The following is a 26,513-nucleotide window of genomic DNA, read 5'->3' on the forward strand; positions in this document are numbered from 1 at the left end:
TCCTTGGATATCTCAGTCTCTTCTTGCCTAATAATTATTTATACAGTTCCTCTGCTTTTTATTCCTTTTCCTTTTCGCACCGTGTCCTGAGATTACTTTGATTATTACCTTTATTGTTTCAGTTTTGAAAGCACAAGGGAAGACAAACTCATGACTTATCTTTTTGCATATGTGTTCCTGTACCCTTCAGTTCCCATCATGCTGCATTATCTGCCATTTACAAAGAATTCTCTTAAATTCTTTTTAAAATTTCATAAGTATATCAAATTCAGTCCCTCTTTTTAGCTCTTTTCTCTCTCACTATTACGTTCTTTCATTCCTAGCTACACTCAGTCCTGAAGTGAGTTTTCAACACTTATTTTTCTTTTTCTGATAAAACATCATCAAAGAAAAGAAAGAAATCTTAGCCAAATCTTGGTTTACCATTTTGATACATTTTACCTTTCCTTCTTCTTCCTCTAACTGTTGTCATTGTGTATCCCTGCATGCAGTTGAAAAGCTTGTATCTTCATCTCAGTACACTTTCAATCTGCTAGTTGCTACCTGATTAGGTGAATGCAACCCCTGAGTTCTGAAAACAATCTAGTGCTAGCTTTTAGGACTGAGCAACTTTCCTCTCTTTTTTTTTGTGTGCAGGTTTTTGTTTGTTTGTTTTTCTGATATTGGTACTGACCATCTCTTTACTGGTACATTTATTCCCAACAGTGTTTATATAATAAGAATTTTTCAGATAAAAATATTGATTCACATACTTTTGGAATGAGATTTGATTTCTTTGGCTCATTTATTTTATGTAAATATCTAATATGTTATGTAGCCTTGATATGAGAGTGTCCACTACTCTTAAGAGAAAATTGCGAAATCCATTCTATAGTAATGTAGAACCATATTTTCAAAATAGAGAATGGTGAGTATGTCACTAAAAACACTTGTCAGGTCTGAGGGCATCTGAGAATACAGGTCTGCATTTGCAGGTGAATGTATGAAGCCTCACAGTTCAGATCTCTGCAGTATATGTTCTGCCTTCCTCTTGAAAAATGAGTCCTGTTGAATCTAATCTGCACAAACTACATCTGATGTTGCCAGATCATTTTTCCTCTTTCCCATATAAATAAATGGAATAAAAATCACCAGAATAAGATTGTCAGTATTGTAAGACCAATCTGGAAAATGACTCATTTTCTCATTTGAAGTTAGACTAGATATTCTGATACTCTTCCGTCATTTTCTTCTGGTACAGAACAAAATTTACTGTTACGGTTTTTTTTTTTTAAACTTCAGAGACATTTTAGAAGCAGAGGTTCACTGATGTCAGTTACCGTTTTCCTGTTCATTACAGTAGCTAAGGGAACTCTCTAAGAGCAAAATCACTCAAGGGACACAGCACAGTTGTTGGAAGTTTTTTCAAATTAATTTAGAAAATATCTCCAAAGGTAGAAGTTTCATATTGTTCATACTGCCAAAGATATCAAGGCTTCTATGACAAAATCTTAGTAAGCCTAGAAGTGCCTTCATGGCTGTAGTTTTCATTTCTCTTTAAAATGTGGTTTGATACCTCTTGAGTGTCTCTGAAGCTGGGAAGTTCTAGGACATATTAAAGAACTTCCAAACCAGCAAGGGCAAATCTATCTCTATTCAAAGATCTGCTTCCAAAAAAACACAAAAGACCAAATTTGAGTTTTGAAATTTAACTGCTAAAGACAGTAGATATTTTCGGGTTTGTTAAGGCACAGGGATGTAAGGTCAGTCTGAGCACAAGGCAATTCAAAATTAAAAAACGTATGAGTTAGGTTTTGTGCAGTACTTACAGTGAAAGGCTTGCAAGACAAAGAAGAGTGTGTTGTAGAAATTAGAATAAAATTATGAACTAAAGAAAAGAAAAATAAACAAAGAATTTTTGAAAAAAGTGACCTAACATGACCTCACTTAATGTTCACAGATGTTCACAGATGTGAACATTAAGTGACTGTATTTATGGACATTAGAAAGTATGTGGTTCCTTGGAAACCTATATGAGCAATATTGAACAATATTGGAGTTCTCATGTTTTTATTCATAGTGACATGAATGGTAACAACATTCATAAGCCTAATTACTGAAAAAAAACAGGAGCGAAGATGATTGCATTCTTAGATATTTATTTTTGTCATAACAATTAACTAAACTATCTTTTGTAAATCAACTAGCCTGCTGAATCATTTATTTGGCCTGAAACCTTTAAAGACAGGCTTTCTATTACAGGTTATTATCAGAGAGTTGCATCATGTTCTCCTCCTAAAGGTCCTTATTTTCACTTGAACAGACATGAGAAAAATCTTTTGTGGTGTGTTAGACAATGAAAATCAGCAAAAACTTTTCTATGTTATGTGCTGGATACTGATCTTTTTTAGCCTGGATTCCCCATGATATAAATCAAAACAGCTCTGTTGAAGTCAGTGGAGCAAATCAATCAATACTGGCTAAGGATTTTGTGCCCAGTCAGTGTTTTGATGGGGAGACAGAAAAGGGACACTTTTCACTGTAATGTACTGAAAAACATCATATGTCTTACTGGGTCAAGCTAAAATCACTGCCTCTTGGCTAAGCAAAAAATTCATGCAGTTTTAAGTACAAACAATAGAGCCTTTGAACTAAAGATGTGCAGGCATGAAACTGTTTATTTATAGGGAAAAATGACCCACTTCTCTAGGAACATGACCCAATTTAATCTGCTAGAAAAAAAAAGGAAAAGCTATTTGACCTACATTTTCTGAAGCAAAAGGTGTGTGGCAAACAGGGAACTGCCCATGGAGTTTATGAGACGGCATCATTTACAGGTCACTTGCTCCATGAGTCAGTTAGGATTTTGTTTCTTTTAATAGGCTGTGATTAGAAACATTACCTGAAGAACTTCTGCAGAGCTTTGATCCATCTTGTCACTCCTTAGCAGCTGTCTCAGAGAAGCAAGTGCATTGTAAACATCAGTATCACTTATGTAGACTCAGAGTCTCAGGACAGGCTAGCATAACATTTGGTGATAGTAAAGTACTTTTCTCAGACAGATGCGCAGAGATGGGAGATCATTGATTGTCAGATCTGAGATAATTTAGTTAAAGCTGAGTTAATCTCAGTAAGGTTGTCCCAAAAGCTCAGCCTACAATACCACTGCCTTTACAAATGCGCACAAAAAATATAATCTGATTTGTTTGGATGCTTGGAATGGTGGAAATTTTATATGTTTATTTGCTCTAAAGAAATTCATGCCCCCTTTGTCCATTTAGGAATCTTGAGAACAGATCTCCTATGACTTTGGCCGATTTCTTGTTCTCTACACGTCCATCAGTTTACTGAATCATCAGAGGCAGCCAAAATAGTCACTACAGAAGTATTTATTCATAATATTCCAATGACAACTCTTTCCATGCACTCTCCTCAATGTGAATACCAATGCTGCATTTTTAGAGAATTGTATGAGTGGAGTATAGTCTTCAAATCACGGGGGCTGTTTGTTGAAAGCGCAGACATTTCCTTTACTCTCCTCAAGTAACTCAAAAGCTGGAAAAAGAATGCTAGATAGGTGTTTCTTCCTTTTGTCTACAGAACTGCAAAAGCCAAATGAATCATAGCTGCTTCCTAATCTTTTGTGGAAGGCCCATAGTAGCTGCATGTTGCAGAACGGCAACAGGTTTTCACTTGGCACAAGTTTTAGTTTTCTCTTCTTTATTTAACAGAGATTACACTATGATGTGGTTCATTCAGGCACTGAACATAACTTCACATAAATGTATAATTGCAGTTATGTGGCATGCACAGGACAGGGGTCTGGGCTGGCCTTTCCAACTACCCCTCTTCAGGTCTTAGCTTTATCTGGACTATAAAACACTGACGAAAGTCATACCAGTCTTGAGCAATTTGTGAACAAGTATCCAGCTCTTTAAAAACGAGTAGAATTGGCAGAACTAGATATCAGTTCTCAGACACAAAAATGGAGCATGCAACAAAATTCTCCCAGCCTAGGTGTATACATGACACAAATAAAAAGGAGTCATGAATATCATGGTATCAAATTCCCTTTTTCCATTTGCAAAGATTTTCAGATACAAAATATCTTTCAGGATCTGTCCAACCTGTCTAACTGAAATTTTTGCACATTCTGATGTGATAATTATCTAGCGATAGCAGTTTTAACAGTGATTCTCAACAGGCAAATAGTTAATAACAGAACGAGGTTTTTTCAGGATCTGTACTGAATACAAGTTAGTAGTCTTTGCATTCAGGGTTTAACTGCCCTAAACTAAGGAAACCTCTCCAACTTATGATTGGAATTATTTGCTTGTTTTCTTCACAATGTACATCTTCAAGTTCTCCACTTTCATGTTTGCCCTTGTACTAAGTGTGTTGCTAAGCATTACTCGTATGTCACAATGACAGATTTACAGCCTTGATTACCCGTAGCTTTCCTAGTCATCAACAGTGTGCATTTGAATATGAACCTTTCACAACAGACTCATCTTATTTACAGACAGCATGTGGCTTGCCATGGCCTTTTTAATCTAATGCAGGAATTTAACATTAGAAATCGAAGCTAATTAAGTAAAGATAAGAGCACTGCCTGTTGTTATACAACTGGAAATAAATAACTGAGATTGGTGACTGAGTTATTTAGTCAATGTATTACTGCTAAAAATGTGTTTGGTATTTCCACTGACAAGCACTACAGAAAAAAATAGCCTTGTACTCTTAGAAAAGTTTCCTATTCAAGAAGGATTGTCAGAAGCTCCCGTCTTCAAGGTCTCCTGCAGTTCTATCCTACCCTCTTCTTCCCTCCCTCTCCCAGCACTTCTGCTCCAAGTGGTGCTGCCACTGTGGTTCACCTACCACCCTCACCATGTGCTACCTGGGATCCTCCAAAATGCCAAACAAACATCTGAGTTCAGGTCTGACCCCGACCCTCACAATTTATATAAAAACTTCCCAATCGTTAATTGGAGAAAAAGTACCTGGAATTTTTTCAACAACAGTTTGAAAAATTTTGCACGCTGCTGTTTCCAATGTCATTGGTACATGCAGAGAATATGCTCTCTCTCTCTTAGGATGCTGTTACCCTTTTCACTGACTTAGTAACTAGAAACTGTGAGTGAGGAACACTTGTGAGCATTCTTGAAACCAAGTATAATGGTACAACTCTCAATTTCCTTCCATATTAAGTTTATTTTAAATCAGAGTTCGTTCTTTCAAGACAGTAGATTTGTTTCTAATCACATACTTCCAGTAATTACATTTAAAAAATTAGAATTCTGGCAGTTATTTAAAATATAGTTATTGAAAAATTATTATGAAAAGGTATTCTGATTTTTTCTTCAAAGAATAACTGTGGCCAGTGTAGTATTTGTCAATAAAAAGCTTACACTCATGTTATTTTTGTAATACAATATTTCTTATATTTATTAGCAGATGAATTCTCCCCAAATCCTGCTTTGCAGAATGCAACTTTATAAGTGAAGCAGAGAAGGTTGTTTTCATTTAAGGGAAAAAACTGATTTATGCACATACTAGGTGCTTCTGGAATGGTGTTTGCAGATTCAAATCTTACAGTGCTGCACAATTTGTTATAGAGCTGTGATTCAGCCCTTGGCTTGGCAGTAAGGGGTGAAAAAAATACTGAAAAAAAGGAGATCTTCCCCTCGTATATGCAAAAAACTTAAAATAAATTAACGTTTACCATGTTTTCCAAATTACCTTCTTACAGGATCTAGTAATCTCTTTAATAGACATAACAGCATGACTATTTAATAGCATTTATTTTCCATTGTTACTTTTGTGACTTATTTTTGGCCAAATCCTGGTTCCAGGCCAGGGCCTAAATAATTGACAGTTCTCATCAGTGCTTAGTGTGGAGGAAGTGCAGTTGCTTCCCAGGTTGCCATCTGGGAAGAGAAATGCTGTAGAAATTGCAGTAAGTCTTGCGGCCTATATGTTGTCCAATCTGTTTCAGGCATTTTGCCCTTCTTTCTTTTGAATGAAGCCACTGTCTCCATTCCTCTACTGAAAATAATCATCTGTTTTTTGCTGGTGAGTTCAATTATGCAAATTTCATCCTGTACTTCTTTTGGGACTGCAGCCTCTCTGAGCATCTAATCATCAACATCATTCTGCAAAAGCTCCTTCTTTTCTATGCAGAGGATTGCCACCACTAAAATGAGGTGTCTATTCACTCACACATAGTGTATCCACACATAACAACTCTAAATCAAGAGGTCTATCCATCACACAGTCCATCCCTGACTCTTCATCAATGATGCAGCCGTTCACCCCAAATTCAGCTTGTTCCCAGGTCATTTGCCTGAAGTACTCCTTCCAGCACCTGGCTATCTTTATTTCAGAGCGTTATCCCAAGCTTTTCCTCTCCAAAATTATTTTTGCCAAATCTTGTTTCCAGGACAGAGCCTAAATAATCAACAGTTCTGACCATTGTTTAGTGGAGAGGAAATGGAATCCTTTCCCCAGTTGCTATTTGGGAAGGGAGGTGCTATTTATTGGCCCAAATAATTTCGTCAGTCATTCGATGACCTTACCAGTAAGATCTTGCTCCCCAGATTTCCCTCTCAGGGAGAAAACCCTTTTCATTTTAGTTGTCTTCCTCCTTTCTAGTCAACAGTGCTGTCATGCTACAGTTCTTTTTGCATTTGGCAGGTCTCCCAGAATACTGGACTGAAAGGGAAAGAAACCGCACTGATTCTGTGGTTTGCAGAATAGACCAAGACTCCCTATCACATATTTCATGCAGCTGTGCTTTCTTGGCCATCTCTCTCACTTCCCCAGCTAAATCCCAGTCTTTTTTCTCCATTAGCACATATGGATTTATAAGATGATCAGGTCAATGACTCATTGTACGCACTTGTTAGAGTGGATTATTTGGAGGTGCTTTACACCGATGTGGTCTGGCTCAGTTTGGGTGCGTTGGAATGCAGAATTACTTTTCTTGCTGTTGGAAAGAATATATACTTTACTTTATGCTTTCTTAAATATTAGCAGGCTACTTTTCATGCTAAAATGCAGTTTACAGTCATCTGGTTTGAACTAATTTATCAGTATACAAATTGCATACATCACTATTAAATCACTTTTAAATATGTTCACTCTTAGTAAACCTATGCTTTCCTCATGGCTCGGAAAAGAAGATTATGCAAATATGGATTTGGTCTGTATGAGTGTATATGTGTATATGTTGATCTATATGTGTGTACAGACAAAATATTGATGTTTTCATATTTAATTTTTTCAAAATGTTGAATTCTGAGGACTCACTACCAACCTTTGCCATAAAAATTATAAAAACTCTTAAAACACTATTAGAATATGTATCAAATAAAGAAATGATGTACACAGGCGCGGGCGCACACACACACACACACACACACACACACACGCACACACACAGCACACACACAATAAATAAATAAATTTTAAATGGATAACCCAAGTTTTATTTGTATCATGCCGCCCAAGGGGGAAAAAAGGGAGGCTGTCAAATCCGTCTATTTAAATTGCAGTAATTTCACAGTTCTTAATAGATTTTGGGAGAAAATGAGACGTTTTAGTATCATTAGCATCCACCGGTAAAGGTTTGGTTTCCATACTCTTTTAGAAAAAAAAAATAGAGGTTATAAGCCCACGTTTCTGATGAAAGAGGTGTATATATTATTGCAGGTTAATGAAGTGTAGCTTTGGGTTTGTAGGTATATGTTCCTGCGATGCTCCCTTCCTTTTTGTCATCATCACCCTGCTTGCACAAAGGAGTGTTTACAACCCTATAATACACGTTTGGATGTGCACAGAGGATATTAAGGAGCCTATAGTGCTGTAAATTCTCACAGTTGACTGCTGCTGTATCTTTCCTAATTCTATAGAAATTAGGTATCCTCTTTACAATAATTATAAACATGTGAAATCAGAAAGTTTGGAAATTAAAAGTCAGATCACACCAACTTTTACACATTGAGAAACTGTTAGTGTGACTTAGTGTCACAGGCTTTTATACCCAGAATGAAATGGCACTCCCTGTCCAGATGGCTGCCCCCATCTCTTCCCTATCTTCCAGTCTCTGTTGTGTGCAGGTGTCAGTCCAATTACATTTCCTGACACCTGATAGCTTAGCTTAGCTGTGGTTTCTAGATCACTGATTTTCCAATGGATCCAGCAAAAATGGTAGAGAAGTGAATGCAGCAATTCTAATTATAACCAAAGTTTGCATTCTGGGTGTAAGGAGCTTCCACTTTTGGTCTGAATAGAGCTGCTTTAAGAGAAACAGGAAAACAAAGAGTAAAATATTAGAGTTTCTAAGAGAGAAGGTGTGGCAGCGGTTCCTTCGGGACTATGGAGAATGGACTCTCCCTCAGAGAATAGCAGCAGTTTCTGCAGAGGTGGGTAAAAATGCAGGGAAAAAAGAAGGAATCTCTGCACTGCAACTCTGATGTCTGGAGTTGTGCAACTAGAACAAGCTTGTCAGGTTCATACCATTTTCAGTCCCTGGCATTGAGACACGCTGCCAGAATTAACTGAGGTTTGTGCACAGCTAGTCACCCATCCTGAATTTATCTTGAAAAACCGGTAAGAGGTTGCATCTGGGTGAAAGATGGCCTATCTAGTTTGGCTGACTACTTTTCTGCCTGTTCCATTGGTTAGTGTGGTCAGTTCACCCCATGCCTTTTCCTGGCCTATGTTATGGTCATGGATATCTTGCTGTATCACTGCAAGGCCTATATTTTTGTAAATGCTAAAATTCACTTCAGCATGTGGCTTTTTTATACTTCATCTTGAGGTTGTGATATGGCAGCACCCTGACACTGAAGAAAAAGATGGAGTGAAAATGAAAGGGTATTTCAGCACACAAATATTTACAGCAAAGCCACACATTATTACTTAGTTTGGGCTTTTCTAACACTGTGGTATGTAAGGAAGGCATCCTTCTTCAGATTCAGGCTGCCATTTCTGTGTGACTGTGATCTGATATGAGTATGTGGGAGTGTAATGCAAAGTGTGGATGAACTTTTCTTGGCTACCTTGCTGCTTAAGAGTTTCTTTCATCACAAAACTTCAAATTAAGGTTTAGTTCATAAATGCCTCACTAATGTCTAGTAAATGGTTATTGGATCTAGCTGCATGTGTTAATAACTTATGAAGTATAATACATCCATGATACATTTTTAATAGGTAAAACATTATTACAGCAGAAAGAAAACAAGTATCTTACCTTTATTTATAATATGATAGCTTACAAGAGTTGAGAAGAAGTCCTTCTTTCATCATGTAATTATCTGTGTACGTTGGAAGGGTGAACGGGGATTTGATTTCCACTGAAATCTTAGGTACTGGCATCTACTGGAAATATGATGATGACTAGATGAAGAAGCAGTCTATGCTAGGACAGAAATGCCAATTATTCATATATCTTAAGACCCGAAAGGGCCTATTATGATAATTTAGTCTGACCTTCTGTATAGCATATGGCTTATAATTTCACACAGAAATTCTTGTTCTGAGCTCCTAACACATTCCTGCGCATTAATGGAATAGTTTTAATAAACCAAATCCTGGAATCTTATTTTGGCACAGAAAAGAAAGTGAGAGTCAATAGAAGGTACAAATACCTCAGTCCTTTCCCTGTCCAACTGAAATCAGTGATAACTTCACTTTAATACGTATCAGAAGTCAGCAAGTGATTTCAGAGCACAACCCTGTATTAATATTCTGAAATCCTGAGGAATGTAGAAAGTATATGCCAAGTTTAAATGTTGTAATTTGTTTTAAATTGATGGAGAGCATTGTAAAATATTACAGCTTAGACTACCTGTAAGTGGTTCATTAACATTCCTTGATTTTATTTCTCTAGAAATATCACGTCTACCGCCTTGGAGACAGTTACAGCATACCTGTTTTACTCTTAGTGTGCTGCTTCTACTCTGAATTTGTGCTTCTATTTTGGCATTGCTTGTCTGTGCCAGAGAAGGTCTTTTAGTGCACACAGTGCCACCGGCCTGCGACGCTGAGAGCCGCTTCGGCTTATCTGCAGGGTAATTCAGATCTTCCTAAGCCTGAAGTTCTCCATGGTTTCTCTTCACTTACTGCTGTCACTGGCTTATTTCTCACCTCAATTATCTGACTTATGTTCATGCAGTTGAGCCTGAACAAACTTTCATACTAAAGATGGGTTTTTTTCTGTTTCCCTTTCCAGTTTTCATCTTCTTGGTTCTTTTTTCTTCTTTAGGGGCAGGGAAATGGAGAAAGAGAAGGCAATTTGCAGTACAGTTTTGTGATGTGGGCAGATGAACAACTTTTTACTGCAGCACTATTTTTGCTGTTGAGCAGTGGATATGTGTACCTTAACTATTCCTGCAGCAGCGAAAGAACAAGAAAGATAGTTGTTGTTTGTATTCCTCTCTCTCTTTTACTTTCTATCACTGTATCGCAGTCGTATCTTCAATTTAGAAGAGCTAAGTTCATCAAAAGCGTTATCAAGTACATTCAGTATGCTGTTTGGCTTTTAAATCTTTTTAGGTGTCAAGATGAACAAATAGAAGATTGTTGTGGCTAAAAGAAATTGAGCTGTAAATTTTCTGTTGTGTATGTTTGTTCTGGGCTGAATCAATTGGTGTGATTGTGACTGAGGCTTGTGATAAAAAAAACACTACAAAATACAATCCTCAGATGGGCCTGTGAATTCAATTGGAGAAAGTGTGATTAGAGTCTTAACTTTACAAAACTCATTAACAATAGCAATAGAAAACCTTTATACAAAGGGAAGATCGATCATTTATGGTTGCTCATGATAATACCCTTATTTGTATTCTAAGTTCAGCTCTGTCCTGATACTTTGTAAATTACATATTAAATATAAAAAATAAATCAGCAAGGAATATTGTATACTTTCTAGGAATTTTTAACAATGCCTAGAAGTTTGGTTTCCAAAACTTGATTTCTAAAACTTATAGAAAAAGCAATATACATTATTTTAGCTAGATCAGTAGCACCAAACCTTGGTGAAAGCAGACACCAGGAAGACCTGCATTTTTTTTTTTAATCTGGTGATGGAGGAGGCCAAGTGCTCCAAAATTCCATACTTTATGACTATGCTTCTAACCTTATTTCAGTCTAGTTTTTAAATATTTTGCAGTCTTTATTGCAATGATAACATATGAAGAAGGTATAAAAAGACCAGACTGTCAGTGTAGGTGTATCAGGCCAACAATGCTCAACATCTCTGAAGGACTTTGTCCATAAATAGTTGTGCGTTTATTTCTGTACCCATGGTATTTAGAATGAATATGGGGGAAAAAAATGAAAATCTAATTTTTTTCCATCTATCTTAGTATTTATTTTTTCTATGTGTTATTTAGCTTAGAAAGTAGACCCAAGATCTTGATTATTTCTCCTTTCACTTTAGAGTCATTTTCATTCATATTTCTCAAGTGTTTGCATTTTGTATATGTTCAGATGTTGGCGTGTCAAAGAAATGCACACATCCCTTTTTTTGCACTGATTACTTTTTATTTTAGCAATATGAAAAAAAATCTCAGTATATTCATAGTATGCCATTTTGTTCAAAATTCATACAGAGCTGTATTAATTTGTACATAGCTGTATTAACATGTCTTGTCACCCTCAGAGTAGATGAAGAGATCTCAGAAATATTCTGACCATATCACCTGAGTTGCTAATGCCATAATAAAATACAAATTTAAAAAGGAAGTATGTATGGGTTTTATTTCAATTTATTTTCTTACTTCTTGGGTAGCCATCACAGAAACTACACAAGCTAACCTGAGGAATGAGTTAGGATTTAATCTACTGCGTCATTAGTTCCTAACTCCTCTACTGTGGTGAAACATAGCTATGTCTCAGATGCACAAGTTCAGTCTGTGTCTGAGTTTTATCCAAATTTGAGCAAAATTAAAGGGATATGTGACAGACTTGCATATAGCTTCACCACTGATGCTCCTCTTCTCTAGCATAAAAATTTGCAGGTGTGGATGTGCCAGGAGTCATCCTGGCAGGTGACTCTGGCCAGGATCTAAGCAAACCTACTGATAGGACAGTAGAGCTATAACTATATTTTTAGGTGATGGAATATTTCAGGAATTCTGCCTGTCCACTGTCTTAGAAACTGGAGTGCTCTTTGAAGCAAGGATACTCATCTTACAGGCTGAGGTCCTCAGGCACCTTGCTAGAGGAATTAATCTGATCTACCATCTACTTCCAAAGGACTTTTTCCACGAAGACGTTGAGCTCTGATGTAGGACATGCAGCAGATAGCAGTGGCACCAACCTTCTCCTGATCACTGTCTGTCCTGGATCATCTCTCCCTCCCTTTGTATTGTTATACATGCACAGAGCCAATGAAATGCTTATGAATTGTGCCATCACTCACTGAAGAGACTAAATTCCTTTGACTACACTGAATTTGCACAAGCAGGCACAGAAGTGGAGGCATATGTGTAATCATGAGAAAAGGACTTGGGAATAAGTCCCAGAAGGACAAGTGTGTGCCATTGATCTCCATTACCGTATAATTACATTGCAGTTTCACTGTGGTTCTATTATTATTTTTAGATATTTACCTTGTCAGTGATTCACATAACCATAAGGATGAAATAAACCCCAATTGTAATTTCTCTTTCCACCTAACAATTAACAGAAACAGGTTTCCCAGAGAGGATGTAGAATCTTCTTCCTTGGAGATATTCAAAAGCTGTCTGGACATATTCCTGGGTAATACGCTCTAGGTGATGCTGCTTGAACAAGGGGGTTGGACTAGATGATCTCCAGAGGTCCTTTCCAACCTCAACCATTCTGTGATTCTCTGATTCTGTGAATTAATATACAGGTATTTTGACATTCTGGTGCATTAGCTACATGATAACATAGCTATTTTTTTTCTCAGTTGCTATTTCTGATATAACAAACTGCCAAGTAGTGCAGTCACAGACTTTGTGTCTGGATTTATTTATTTCCTCATCAGTCCAGGTTCTTACTTTATGTACTTTAATTTGTTTTGTAGTTAGCTGGGTCTCTAAACATATATAAACAACATGCAAAATAAGAAGTCAGAATTCTGCCTTAGTCTTTGTTGCTTGTTCAGAAGAGAATGAAATGAGAAAATGACAATTTGTAAAACTGTAGCCTCTTTCTGGATTTAACTCAGAAGCATGTTGAAACAGGATGTAGCAACTATTTAGAACTATAAATAAGAAGGCTAATTCCCAGTAGTTCTTACATCCTAATTCCTCGGCAATTAGTGTGTATTATGAAATGTATTTAGTTAAAAGGAACAAAACCCAACCTCTAGCCAAACCCTCCTCTAGCAAAAGAGAAGAAGCACCTAAAAATTAACCTTTAAAAAAAGAAGCAGGTTTAGGATTCAGATACCATTAGGCTCATGCTTTCACGGAAACAGAATTATGAGCCAAATAATTTCTCATTTTGTCCTCACTCTTGTAATCTGTGCAGGGTTAGCTACCAAAAGGAAATACCAGTCTGCTGAGACAATGAAACGGAGGACAGCCTATGTGAATACTGTGGATACTTCAAGATATTCCCTACAATTATGTCCCTGCTGATACATTGTCCATCTTCCAGTGATTCTTCTCACTCTGAAATGAAACTGTCAAATCCATAATGAGCCGAAGGAGCATTGGGCTTCTTGAATGATGAAAAAGGTATCTTTATTTTTCTTTTTTCACTTTTTCCTCTCCAGCATGGGGAAATGCCATCCTCTGTGTGCCTGAATTACCCACATATCCTGAGTTTACCCTGAAAACTCATTGTTAGGGCGGCAGATGGCTGGGGACCTTCAACTGCCTGGTATGAGAGTTTTATGAGAGTTTTATGAAAGGCCAGACATGGCCAGAACTCTAAGGGATAAATGTAATCACATTAAAAGAATAACAGTATTTGAAAACAGAGGAGGAAGATCCTGTATAAGCCTAGGTACATTGGGATGGAAACAACAAAAAATATATGGATTCTCTGAAACTGGTTAGTGTAACAATATGGGAAAATGGAGGGGGGGGGGAGTATCTGCATTAAAGTGATCTAAAAAATTAGAATTACCAAAAACTGTAGCTTAATTTTATTTTTTAAGCTATGTTGATTTAATAATAATAAAAATAAATAAATAGTGAAAAGAGAAGGAAAGAAAAAGATATATGGGATTTAAAATGGATTTTTTTTCCTGGTATTTTATTCAAAGGCAGTTTCCTTTTAATTTAATTGCATTTTGAAATCTAAAACTTTGCTAATAATTCAATATCCATATTCAAGCTACACGGTTCACCTTGTATTGGGAAAAGGTGAATTTTAAATCAAGTCGTGTATTGTAAAATATCCTCATTTGTTTAATGTGTTTTTATCTCTTATGATCGTATCATCCCTGATTCAATTAACTCAATGGTGACTCCTGGGTTTTCTTCAGATTTACTGCAGTAGGGTTTTTCTTTCTGGCATATCTGATATGCAGAGGAGTTACCTCCTGTCATTTCATTCAGAGACGGATGGAAATGCTAATTTTCTAGGGAGGAAATCTTTGTCTGCAGTTTTATTAGTAATATGACTCCAAATTATCTTACAGGTGTTTTTCACTGGTGAGGTTAGGCTCCATCTCAATCTGATAAGGCATTCCTAATAAGGGGAAATTAGGCCAGTACTCACCGAAAGAATAAAGTGCCATATGTCTTGACTTTTCATAGTGATCATTAAAACCCAGGAGGGTATGTATGCAGTGGGTTCAGTTCTGAGGAAAACAAAGAAAGTCTTCATGAAGCAGTTGTAGTTTTCTAACAAACAGCTAATTAGGATCAAGATATTAGGTACTCTGCTTAATATAGCAAGAGAAAGAATATGTCTGTGAGCAGAGGACTCTGCAAACTGATCTTTCATCTTCAATCTTGATAGTCTATTTTTACGCATGAGCATAGCCAAACAGGATCTGAGTTGATATATTCAGAAATCTTTGTAAATTAGTGAGAAAAGTGAATTATACCTCCACGCCATTTAATAATATCCCTGTGTTGGTGAACATTTTAAAAAGAATTCTTTTGTGTATATATGTATGTGTGTGTGCGTGTGGATTAAAATCTTTCGAAAGTCATAGACCTTATTTATGAACATTTGCTCGGGTTTTTGCTCACTTTTGAAGTACTTTTATTTTGTAACACTCTTAGGAGCTAAAGACCTGGTAATCCAAATAGTTAGTATTAACTTCACTCTGTGAACTAATCTGAGGTGAACTGTGGTTTCAATCACCTGAAGAAACTGTGATCTTTTCTCAGAAACCAAACCCTAGTCTTTTTTGACGTAGTGCAATAAAATAGTGAAGCCTTTAGAAAGTGACATTGCCATATTGTAGATGCCATTTCATACATGTTAAATGTTTGAGCTAACTGGTATTCAAACAATATTGGCCTACAAAAAGCGCAGAAGTCTTACTGCTGTTACTGAAAGGAATCATTTTGGCTTAAGTAACACTGGATTATATTTCTGGAGCCAAGATTCTCATCATCACAAATGTATGAAACCTAGAAGAAAACTAGGATTTTTGGGGTTATATTGACACTTTGACTGACAGTAAAAACTCTTAGGGTGGATTAAGACCAATTTTAAAGTTTCTTATTCTTAGATTAATTTTGATTTAATACGTCTTTAAAATCTGAGAGAGAAAAGTATTCCAAAATTGACTGGGAAACTCTGTTAAAAATTAGGGCAGCCTCCAAAGTGTTTATGGAGTAAATACGAAGCACTCTGACTCATGTTCTCTAAGCTTTTTGAGAAAATTTCCCCTGGGAAACTACATTTCACTATTTTAAGCATTCCAACTTCTATGTGACAAACGGTTTAGGGCCTGTAAGCCGTTCATTGATAATTACAATTTAATTATTAAGGAATAAAATATCTCATTTGCATCTTATATTTTTATAATAGTGGAGTTATAAAATATAAAGGCATTTGCAGTATGGTTAAAGATGTAAAATTTTCTACCAGGTTTTAGTGATGGATAGATGTGCGAGCAGATACTGCTGCCCCTTAGTGGCCTATCTATGAAACAGAGAATCCTCACTGCCAAGTGACTTTCTGCCTTATCATAACTAGCGTTTAGCCAATGTGTTACATATATTTGTTACATTTTACAGTTTTATTTTAAATGAATGATTAGAACTGTGATTTCTCAAATGCAATTTGTTTTTGCTCTTTATGTTGATTATTACAAAATGGCGATACATTTCAACCATACAACAATACATAAAGGATTAGACGGAATGTGAAAATATATTTTTGTAGGTATGTTCTATTCCGTTTAGCTCTCTAAAGCAGCAAAAAACAGTACCTTGTGGAAAAAATGTGAATGCAGTTAAATGGAAATACCCTACAACCCTGGGAATATTTGTCCCTTTCAAATTGCAGTGTAGCACAAAGATGGCAAAATGCGCTATAAATATAACTTAAGAAAAAGGTAAACGCAAGCTGCAGAAGTCAGTTACTTTAGTTTTCAGCGGGGGTAGAATTTACTAACAAATGTATTAAAAAAACAAATGTGCTATGGAAAATATGCAGGAAGCTGTTTATAACACAGCTTCTGGAAGACTGAGGGCTAATGCAAGTGCTTAAATTCAGAGCAAATTAATCAAAAGCTTTGGAAAACACAGTAGTTACCTGAGAGAACTATATGTTCGTTAGTTCTTGGGCTTTCTTTCTTTTTGGAAGACCTATTTACCTTCTTAGAAAATAAACTATATTTTTAAAAGAACTACTATGATGCTGTTTATCTTTGATTTACTTTAAGAAAACATTATTCAAAGAGATTAATTGACAAAAAGAGTGGCATTTTCTACTTAGCTATCTAGGTCTATTTAGCTCTAGGAACAAATTAAAATTTCAGTCTATAGCTTCCAGGAAGGTCAAACATCTGACAGTCAGTATCATATGAAAACTTACTGGTTAGAATGAGGTGCCACACAAATATCTTGATTTTAAGAGGTTCTGCATTCTCAGCACCTTTGAAGAATCAGGCAGCTTGCTGAGGTGTTTGACATACCAGTTCTTAATTTTGAATTTGAAAAATTGTTTTTTTTTCTCACATGGGGCGTAAGCCCCTGAACAAGAGTTTAAATATGGATAACGTCAGTCCAGAAAAAGGAAACGAATCAACTGAGAAGTCTGGATTTGACTGTGGAGCTCTGACTGTGGTTCATTCCTGATATTGTCTTTTGAGGACTTTAGCAACTGCCTTGTTTGTATTTGGTTCAGACATCTACTCATCACCTTTCTGAGACCACATTAAATGTTTCCAGCAAAGAAACAAACAATGCGAAGGTTGCTATATTACAGTACGATACATTGGCAGTTGACAGTCTGGACTGGATTTAACATTGTTTGCTAGTGGGGAGAGGAAATACTAAAGCTTAAAGGAAAATTCACTTTTATACGCTCAATTAGATGAACTTGTAAAGCAAAAAAAATATTTCCGGTGCTGCAGGAACCTGCAGATTCTTGAGAGAAACTGTAGATAAAAACTTGCAGTTCTCTTAAATTTCACAAGCTTCCAGGCTGTGGAAAACTGTGTAATTATTATCTCTTTGTGAATAAAGACCTTTTTCACACTGTCTAGAAAATGACGGTGCTGCAAAGCAGAGTTTATTTACATAATGGAGAATTTCAGCCTGACAATTACAGTGCATAACCTAGCCCAAAGAGGTAAAAAGATGTGGCAGGAGATTTACTGCTTTAAACAGCCATCACTCTGTACGGTTGAAAATTTTATGAACAGTGACAGGTTTACTAAATTCCAAAAGTTGCTTGCAGTAGTACCAAGGCCATCACGCAGAACTCAGCATGTTGCTCTCTGTTCACCCCCTATGGCACATTATTGGATGAACTTTCTCTGACTGTGAGCAATTTTGGCATTTTGGAACATACTGATGTAAGCCCCGGCTTCTGTCATCGATTTGAACTTAATCTGCATGTTGCATCTTTATTGTATTGCCATGATTCATTTAAAAGCAAATGCTTTTGAGCTTGGCTGGCTGGCTTTCACAATAGGGTGGGCAGCCAGAAAAGGAAAACACTTCAGTGCAGGGTTTTTTTGGCTTATGTCTGGAAGGGAAAATGGCTAAAAACATTAGTCTCCCCGCTATTCAGAGTTTTGACTGCTTTAGCTAGAGGGGCTGGATTCATGATCCATTTACTGTTTCCTGTCCAGCATCTACTTGGTGCATTATGTTCCACGTCTCTTTCCATTAGCTGAGCCCTGTATGATGTCAATTGAGAAGAGCAGTAACTGTACGTTATAAAATCCATGTAATGGTATGACAATGGCAGTGTTATAGTGGCCTTTTACTTTGTTCCCATGTACGTTTTATCATTATATTTCATGCCCAAAGCTCAACTGCAGTGAGAGAAAAGGGTTCAGCTATGGCCCAGCTGGAGTTTTAAATTCTTTCCCTGAAACATTACATAGGGGAGTACTTGATACATGGAAAACTCTGATATTCCTCTGAGTTTACCAAATGTAGGACAGTACTCTCAGTAACAGACCTGACAACATCATGGATTCTTCCCTTCGAAAAAAAAATGGCAAAAAAAATCTTACTGCAGTAGAAATTATATATTGTCAGAATATGCTTTTCTTTATCTCGTGTCACAGGGAAAGCATTTCTGGTGATGGTAAACTAATAACAAAGAAAATGAAACCTAAGATGTTCCTAAGAGACATGGTTACATTTAGATGTGGAAAGGAATTAACATAATGTGATTTTGGAGAGTGGACAAGCAAGGAGGTACTTTGTCCTTTGGTAAGAACTGCATGCTGATTTAAAGAGCTGGACTGTGTTTAGATTGAGGAATTACCAAAATTAGAATCACAGCAGCTGTTCAATTCATTGCATATTATTTTATACCCAAATTTATGTAAAAACATATATAAATATAGATTTGTTATGCTCGCTAAGAAAGCAATTACTGAGTGACTTTACAGTTACTTTCAATAATCACTGCAAAAGATACAGACAAATCCAAAAGAGCAGAAAGAATAATTTGGACTAAATCTGCAAGTCTGTCAGTAGCATATGCCTACACTGTGCCCCATTTCTGTACAGAGTTCCATAATTTCCTATATTGTATAGGTAAAACAAGATTATACATAGACCTGCCAGGCAACTATGGTTCTCCCTCTGGAACCAAGCAAACTACTGTGAAGGATGTCACCTTTCTCACTGCAGGAGACTAGAATCTAACTTTAAAGAACAAGATTTTTCAGCTGAAATAATAGCTAAAGAAAAAAATCTATTCATACCAGTCTTAAAAGTATCATGGAGGCATTGCAACTGTAGTGAGTGTTTTTTCTACTGACCATATCCAAAGTACTCTATGAGATTTATTAGAGATAAATAAATCTAATAGAGATTAATAGAGATTAGAGTGTAGGAATGTCTGTTCAGCATTTAAAAAAGGATTTCCATTCTGAAAGGTCAATTTCAATTCACTGTAGATTTTGTCAGTCTTCATCTTCCAAGCTGATATTTTGGAGTTTCATGTGCAGAAGGTAACAATTTTGCTTCAAAAAAGAAAGAGTATATATTTCTCACTATGTAAAAAAAAAAGCAAACATTTATTAGAGCATCTCTCAATGGTAGAATATGCATGCCTAGGAGAAGGAGAGGTCCTGGAAGCAGGTGTCTGTGGACTAGGAAGGTAAAATGTGGATGGGTCACTAGACCACATTCTCTTTGTTGTGTGTAAACATGCACTATGCTGAGCATATGCGTATTTTTATAAAAAGTGGCATAAGGAAATGTTTCACGCCTATCACAGCAAAGCTTGTTTCATCACTGTATCATCAGCTAGAGTAAAATAATATGTTCCTAATGACTTCACGAAAAAAATCAAAGAATCCTTTTAGTAGCTAACTTGTTTTATTTTTCAGTGCTTTTTATTTGAAAAGGAGATGGGATTCCTACTTGTCTCCAAACAGAAAAGATGCACATAACTGGTCATTAAAATTTCCTCCTTTCCTGGATTTTGCTTTACTGATAACTCATTACAGACTTACATGATTATAGCAAACCAGTTCTTCTCTCTTCATAGGATGGCATATTTTAGTATCTCTGCAGGTTGTTCTCCCCTGCTCGTCCCGAGTCCCTAATTCTTTATACAAATAAGACTTTCACTTTTTATATCTTGATTGGAGCTCATGAGAATCATATAAGCAGCTGAAATTATTCTGCACTACCACACAGATTATTAGCCTCTAAGCTTGTAGAAAGTCATCAGAGGAGACCTGCACTTGTGCCAGTCTCTCTAGCTGTTATTTTATAAGTAATCTGGAAGCAGACTACTTCTGATACCAGCGAAGATCCTGGAGATCCAACGCGAAGGTTTAAAATACAGACAAGGAATGAATAGTACTAGCATATACTGAATCCTTGAAGATCCTGAAAACTGCTGAATTGCTAGTGCTATCGGACCCTAAAAGGACCCTCAAGAATGTTTAAATCTCAGAGAGAGTATTTTTTTTATTTCCGAGAGCAGATTCACATCACATTATCTAAAACCTCAGTTAAAAGAGGTTATACATTTATCCCTTCCGGCTTTTTCTTCTGTCTTTCTTAACTATACAGTATTTTGTAAAAGTAGTGGACAAATGAAGATTTAAGAACAGTTAGCTGTCTAGTTGCCATGGTTACCAACAGTAATCGACGCTGATTGCTGAATACAGTAAAATAGAAACAGAATGTACCATTTGAAAGAGGGTACATCTAGAATACGTAAAAGTAAATTAACACTGAAGAAAAAAACACAATTAATTTTAGACTAAGTTCCCTACCTAATATAGTTCTATACACAAGGCATATTTTATGGGTGGCAGGGCAGTTAAAGAATACTGTCATCTTTTAGCAGAGGTTTTAAATAACGTGTCTCTTCAGTTCTTCAGCTGGAAGAGTGTATGTGTGTGAATGTGCAGACATGAATATCTGTTATAGGGTAGCAGACAAATAGTGTCCTTTATTCCGGATACTGATGATAGCCTACAATTTCATCTATGCTGTGTGTGGCAAAATGGTTTGGATATTATTCTAGATTACAGACAACTTACAAAGTCGGGCCATCCATTTTCCAAAGTCCTGCCCCATGCTGTCATTTTAGATGAAACACCTAAGGAACATCTGTTACGTAAATATAACAGAAGCAAATAAATAGATAATTGTCTATTTCCATACATAATGAATGTGGGCATCAAAAGCACTAAATTTTTGGTTTTGAGTAACTAGAACACAGGATGTCTCTGAATTTTCATAAAAACACTTTGTTTTGTTATTTTATATTTTTCTTTAACATTTGGAAGAAACTGACAGAACGCTAAGTCTTTTTTATATCCTTTCTTCTTGAATGTTTATTTAACCCCTAGGTTTATGCATAGTGAACCACGTTAGAGTTGACCTTGCTTTGAGGCAGGGAGATGAACTGGTAGGATTCCTCTATGATTTCATTCCATTTAAAAAGGTTTTGTGAGAGACAATCATCCCCTGAGCCGGGACACAGGAACGGGTAAAATTACTCTCATACTTGGCTAGTGCAGAAGGTGGATTTCTATAGCACCGTAGATTTTTTTTAACTGTTAATTTCTTTGCAACGCATACTGGCTACATGGAAATAATATTAGGTCCAATGACTTTTAGTGAGGAAATTGAAGTAGGTTTTCTAAGCACATGTGACTGAATTGAGACATTTAATGGCATTTCCACAAAAGCTCAGCTCCCAGTAAGATAAAAAGCTGAATTTTTAAATGAACTGGGCATGTTTGCTACTGGGCACTTTGGAAAATCTGCTTTCTTAGGTGCCCAAAATTGGGCTACCTCATCAGCGGATGTAGAAGCTAAAAACTCAGAGTCCTATTAAACTAAAAGCAAAATCTGGTTTTGTATTGAATTGCCCCAGTGTCTCACGGTAACACATGCACTTATTTTGTTTGCCAACCAGTTAAAAAAGTAGTCTTGGCATAGTGCTCGTCAAGAAGAGAATTCAACAAGAAAGCACCACCAATAGAGCTAAAAGAGAGGAATGAAGAATAGTCAGTGAAAATAGCCATTCAAAACCAAAAACTAACCTGGATGCAATGTAATGCTAGTGAAAAGGAAAGATTTCAATTAGGATGGGGACCTTCATATGAGATCCCAGTGAAATAATTCTGAACAGTTAAAACTAAGAATTACCATGTCAATGAATAAGAAATAACTATCTTTAAGGTACCTCTGTGTTACTTGCCTTGACTCATGCTGCCAAACATTTCCTTACATCCTCAGTGAGACTGAATCAGGACCCTCTGTGCCCAGGTGGTTGTGGACATACAGCCTTTCCAGGCTGTGGGATTGAATGTCTTTACTTTCTGTTGGCTTTCTGTAGAATTCCTGTAGTCCTTACAACTCAGTTGGACCCTATCTACATTTTGTTTCTGCAGCAGTATTTAGCAGAAGCCACCACTGTGAGGTCGACTGACCCCTTTCAGAATGGCACTGAAAAGGCAGTTTTGGAAGTTAGGGAAGGAATTGCCAGATTGGTTTTGCCTAGTGAAGCACTGGCTTTCAGAGCGTGGAAAGCACCTCTCCCCTGATTCTCCTGAATCACTTAGGTAAGTAAATGCCAGTTCCCTCATGCTTTCAACAGCAACTTGCTCTAGGCAAGTGGTGCTTAAATGGCAAAGGCAAGGAGATGACTGTGAATCCTCTGGGAAAACAGGAAGAGGGGGATTTTCTAAGTTTATTTCTTGCAAGGTGAGGACCTACTTTAGATCCTGGGGTTAAGGAATGAAGATGACAGCCCTTTATCCTGCCGTTATTTTTCCATCCCATTTTCCCTTTGATTCTTTCTGTGTCAGTGTAGTACTTCTCCTGTACATCTCCAGGAGATGACAACATGGATGATGTAATCCAGGACTGGCAACAGGACAGAATTCCTTTGTGGGGATATGGAGTTAGGACATGGCTGAAGACTGTGCCCAAACCCAGGAACTTGAGATTACTTCTGGCTGTAATAATATCAGAATAGCTATTGATACTTCACCACACTAAAAGTTTGTAATGAGTTACCTTGAAAAAATGAGTTGGCTTCAGGTGCTAGGCACTAATGCAGAGTGAAGACTGGAAGTTATGCTGCTCTAGAGTGGGAAGCTGTGTGAGAAACCATCCCTATTCAGCTGCTACTGCCCCTACCAGTCCCCTCGCATGGGTCTATGCTGTTGTCATAAAAGTGATTGTAATATTTTAAAGTGTTGTGAAAATGTACGTTAGCTAGGTTTAGACCTGGAAAACATACTCCAGAAGCAGCGTAAATAAGCTTAGCGTTCCATGTATCTGATCAGGGCTGTTTGTAATAGCTCATGTGCTGAGACAGAGCTGAATTGCTGCTGTGACAGCTGCATAGACAGATCCTCATCTGTTAAAAGGGCTACAGAGTTCAAAGTATTATTCCTAAGTTGTTTGTATGTGTGTATGTGTGTGTGTGTGTGTGTGCTTTTTTTTAAAACACGTATACCAGCATTTGCTCCCTATTGCTTTTCTACTGCTACGCTGTGGTAAAATTACATTTCAGTGTCATGCTGCCCAGTCATATAGCTGGGAAATTATATTTTTATTTAGAAAAAGAAATGCTACCCCTGCTGCTAGGTAAATTTGCAAGGAGTATTTTGTGGCAGTGACAGTTTCACTCCAGATAACAAAGCATTATCCACAGGTTTAATTTTATTATTGCTTTTAGTTTTCTGCCAAGGATGCCTAATAAGAAAGGTCAAGGTATCATCAAAGCATAGACAGATTTTTGCTGAATGACATAAAACTGTCAGATGCTGAGCTTTGATGTTCCATTAAGTGATCGATGTAGATTACTGACTTTTGGCTAAATGCTGCTCAACTCTATAAGGTCAATATTTGTTAGTTCATTGGTAGAATAATTAATCAATCAATACAGGATGCTTGAAGTCAGGAAAAAAATATTGCCAAGCCTGTATGTCTAGCATTAGTAAATAAAATTATTTCACAACATCTTTGGAGTGTTATTAACTCCCTATGTGCAGAATTTATTTGTGACCATTACATTTCTAGTGGAAGGAAGAAAAAAATAATAATCCAAGTGAAGAGCACTTCTTGTAACCTTGAGCTCCTGGAAGGAAAAACCTCTAACAGGCAGAGTGCATCATCATTAGTTCTTTCCTTTCACATCATCACACTCAGCTTGGCAAATAATTACATGCAATTTTTCTATTTTACAGTTGGGCCACATGACACAATGTTCTTTCTTCAAAGCTACTATCCAGGTTCTCCCATTTTGTCTCTTATTGTAGTCTATAGCATTGCCAGTAGCCTCTCAAATGTCTCCACTGGAAGCTTTTACAGCACTGCATGCATGTACAGAGCCTTGCACAACAAGGCTCTGAACTGTCAGCTAGGACTTTTAGACCACAGACTACTGTAATATTGATAAATAGGGACAAAGGGCTTTCATAAACACCCAGGGTATTTTCCAGATACAGCAGGTTTAAACTTCACAATCCCATTAGAGTTTATACCCTGTGTACCTTACATTGCTTTCAACCCGCATGCAAAAAGCGCATATAACCTTCTTGCTTTGAAAGCTCGGATGAGCACTTCTCCAGTCACTTCACATGTCCAGGCTGCTTTCAGAGTGTGAGGAATGAAAGTAAGTCATCCTTCTAAGAGGATTACAAAAAGACATGATTATAATGGAGGATTTTGAATAAGTTTAAAAACAGATCACTTTATATATTTTATAGTTTTGCACACACATATGTCATCTTTTAATGGTAAGTTTCTGCATTCTCAAGCACAGTAAGACCTTGATCTATGCATGACACTATAAAAATAATATATCATAATAAAAGAGTTCTTTTAAAATGATCACATAAAATTGATGGTTACATACAATAATGGGATCCAAATGTGTTCTTAAAAATTAAGGAAACGCCCTATTGCATGTTTGAAGAATAAGTAGTTAACGCCTGTGGCAAAACTCCCCAAGGAAGGAAGTACACATATTTTTTTCTTTGTATTTTTCTTCTTACCACATGTAAACTCTATATCAAAATTAATTGAAAGAAGTGGAAAAGAAGGGAATTCCAATGCAGATATGAGTTTTCCTAAGAACATTCATGTAGAACTTGATAAAAAGCCAGGGAAAAATCAGTTTCCTGTATTTTCAATGGTGAAAGACACACTTGTATTATGTCAAAGCTTAAGAGCTCCATGGCAGCTGGCTTGCAAATACTAGACCTAGATAAGGGCATCTCCCTTTGGAGATGGCTTTGATTTTTAGCTAGACCATGCTGTGATTTATGTAATTCCTCCAGCCATGCAGCATGACAGAGAGATGCTGCAAGGGAGGGACTGAGTACTAGTACACTACAGTCCTTTCCTTGCCACATGACACTGAGGGTACATTGTTCAGAGCAACTGGGTTTGCACGAAGTATTGTGGGGACAGAAAATATGCTTTAAACCCTATTTTTCCTGACAGCAACAGGGAAGGCTTTTACTTTCATTTTACCAATGGAGAAAAGATGCACAGAGAGCCTACAAATCTTGAATTTGTAGGGTAGGGCAGGGTAGGAAACTGCATCCAGATTTACCAAACTATAGGTATATTTTGGATCAAGTCAAAATATGTAAGCCTCTTAGTACTTTACCAAAATTGCCAGAAGTTTGATATACTTTTAGAAGGATTCTAATTCAAAGCATATTCCAGTTATACTCTTCTTGTTTTCTTGTGGTCACCTCAAAGTTATAGATTTGCAAAGCCTTGTTAATTGGTAACTGTATTATTTGTTTTTTTAAGAGGGATTTTATTATGAAAATATTTGCCTGTGATTTGCCATGGTGGAGCTCAGAAAACACAGTCTCAGAGATCTTCTGTCATGTTACTGGTTAGTTTGAAGGTTGCGTAAAGTCAATGTAAGACCACAAATTAGGAGAAAATTCTCTGACATAACTTCTCCAACAAAGGTGACAAGTTTTACAATTCGGCTTTTCAATATATTACCTTGGGGTTTAATTTTTCTGGATATTGCTATTGAATTTGAGGAATGTACTTCTGTTCAAATACTCTAGTAACATTAGAGATCCACTTGTCTTGCTCTGTCATCTACTCATTTAGGTTGAGATGACTCAAGGTGTCAGATGGCCTGAGTTTTACAGAAGGGAAAAAGAGCACTTGAGTGAAGTTTCCTACACACCGTGCTTCACTGGACTGTACTGGGTTACTGTGCCGCAACTCATTATATCACATCACAACTAACACGTCATGACAGAAATAAGTCAATGGGGACATGAGGTCCCACAACACTTAACTCTAGCAAATGTGTACAAAGCAGAAAATCAAATGGCGTTGAAACAGAGATTGTGCCTCAGATACTATAATTTCGTTTTCACTAAGGGCTTTGACACAGTGCTTCTGAGATTTTTACTCTAATTAAAAAAAAAC

General features: G+C 36.8%; 1 long non-coding RNA gene across 2 annotated transcripts in view; it reads left to right on the forward strand.

Moving 5' to 3' along the window:
* The window catches only part of LOC104146837 (uncharacterized), a 120,832-nt gene that overhangs the window by 49,412 nt on the left and 44,907 nt on the right, over nucleotides 1–26,513 (forward strand). The window contains exons 2-3 of one of the 2 annotated variants that reach the window (XR_694779.2): nucleotides 13,486–13,694; nucleotides 22,484–22,633. This is a non-coding gene — a long non-coding RNA (uncharacterized lncRNA). Of the gene's footprint in view, nucleotides 1–13,485; nucleotides 13,695–22,483; nucleotides 22,634–26,513 lie in introns of those variants that run through there. The other variant, XR_694780.2, reaches the window with a different exon arrangement.

Source organism: Struthio camelus, chromosome W (genome assembly GCF_040807025.1).
Source record: "Struthio camelus isolate bStrCam1 chromosome W, bStrCam1.hap1, whole genome shotgun sequence".
NCBI lineage: Eukaryota > Metazoa > Chordata > Aves > Struthioniformes > Struthionidae > Struthio > Struthio camelus.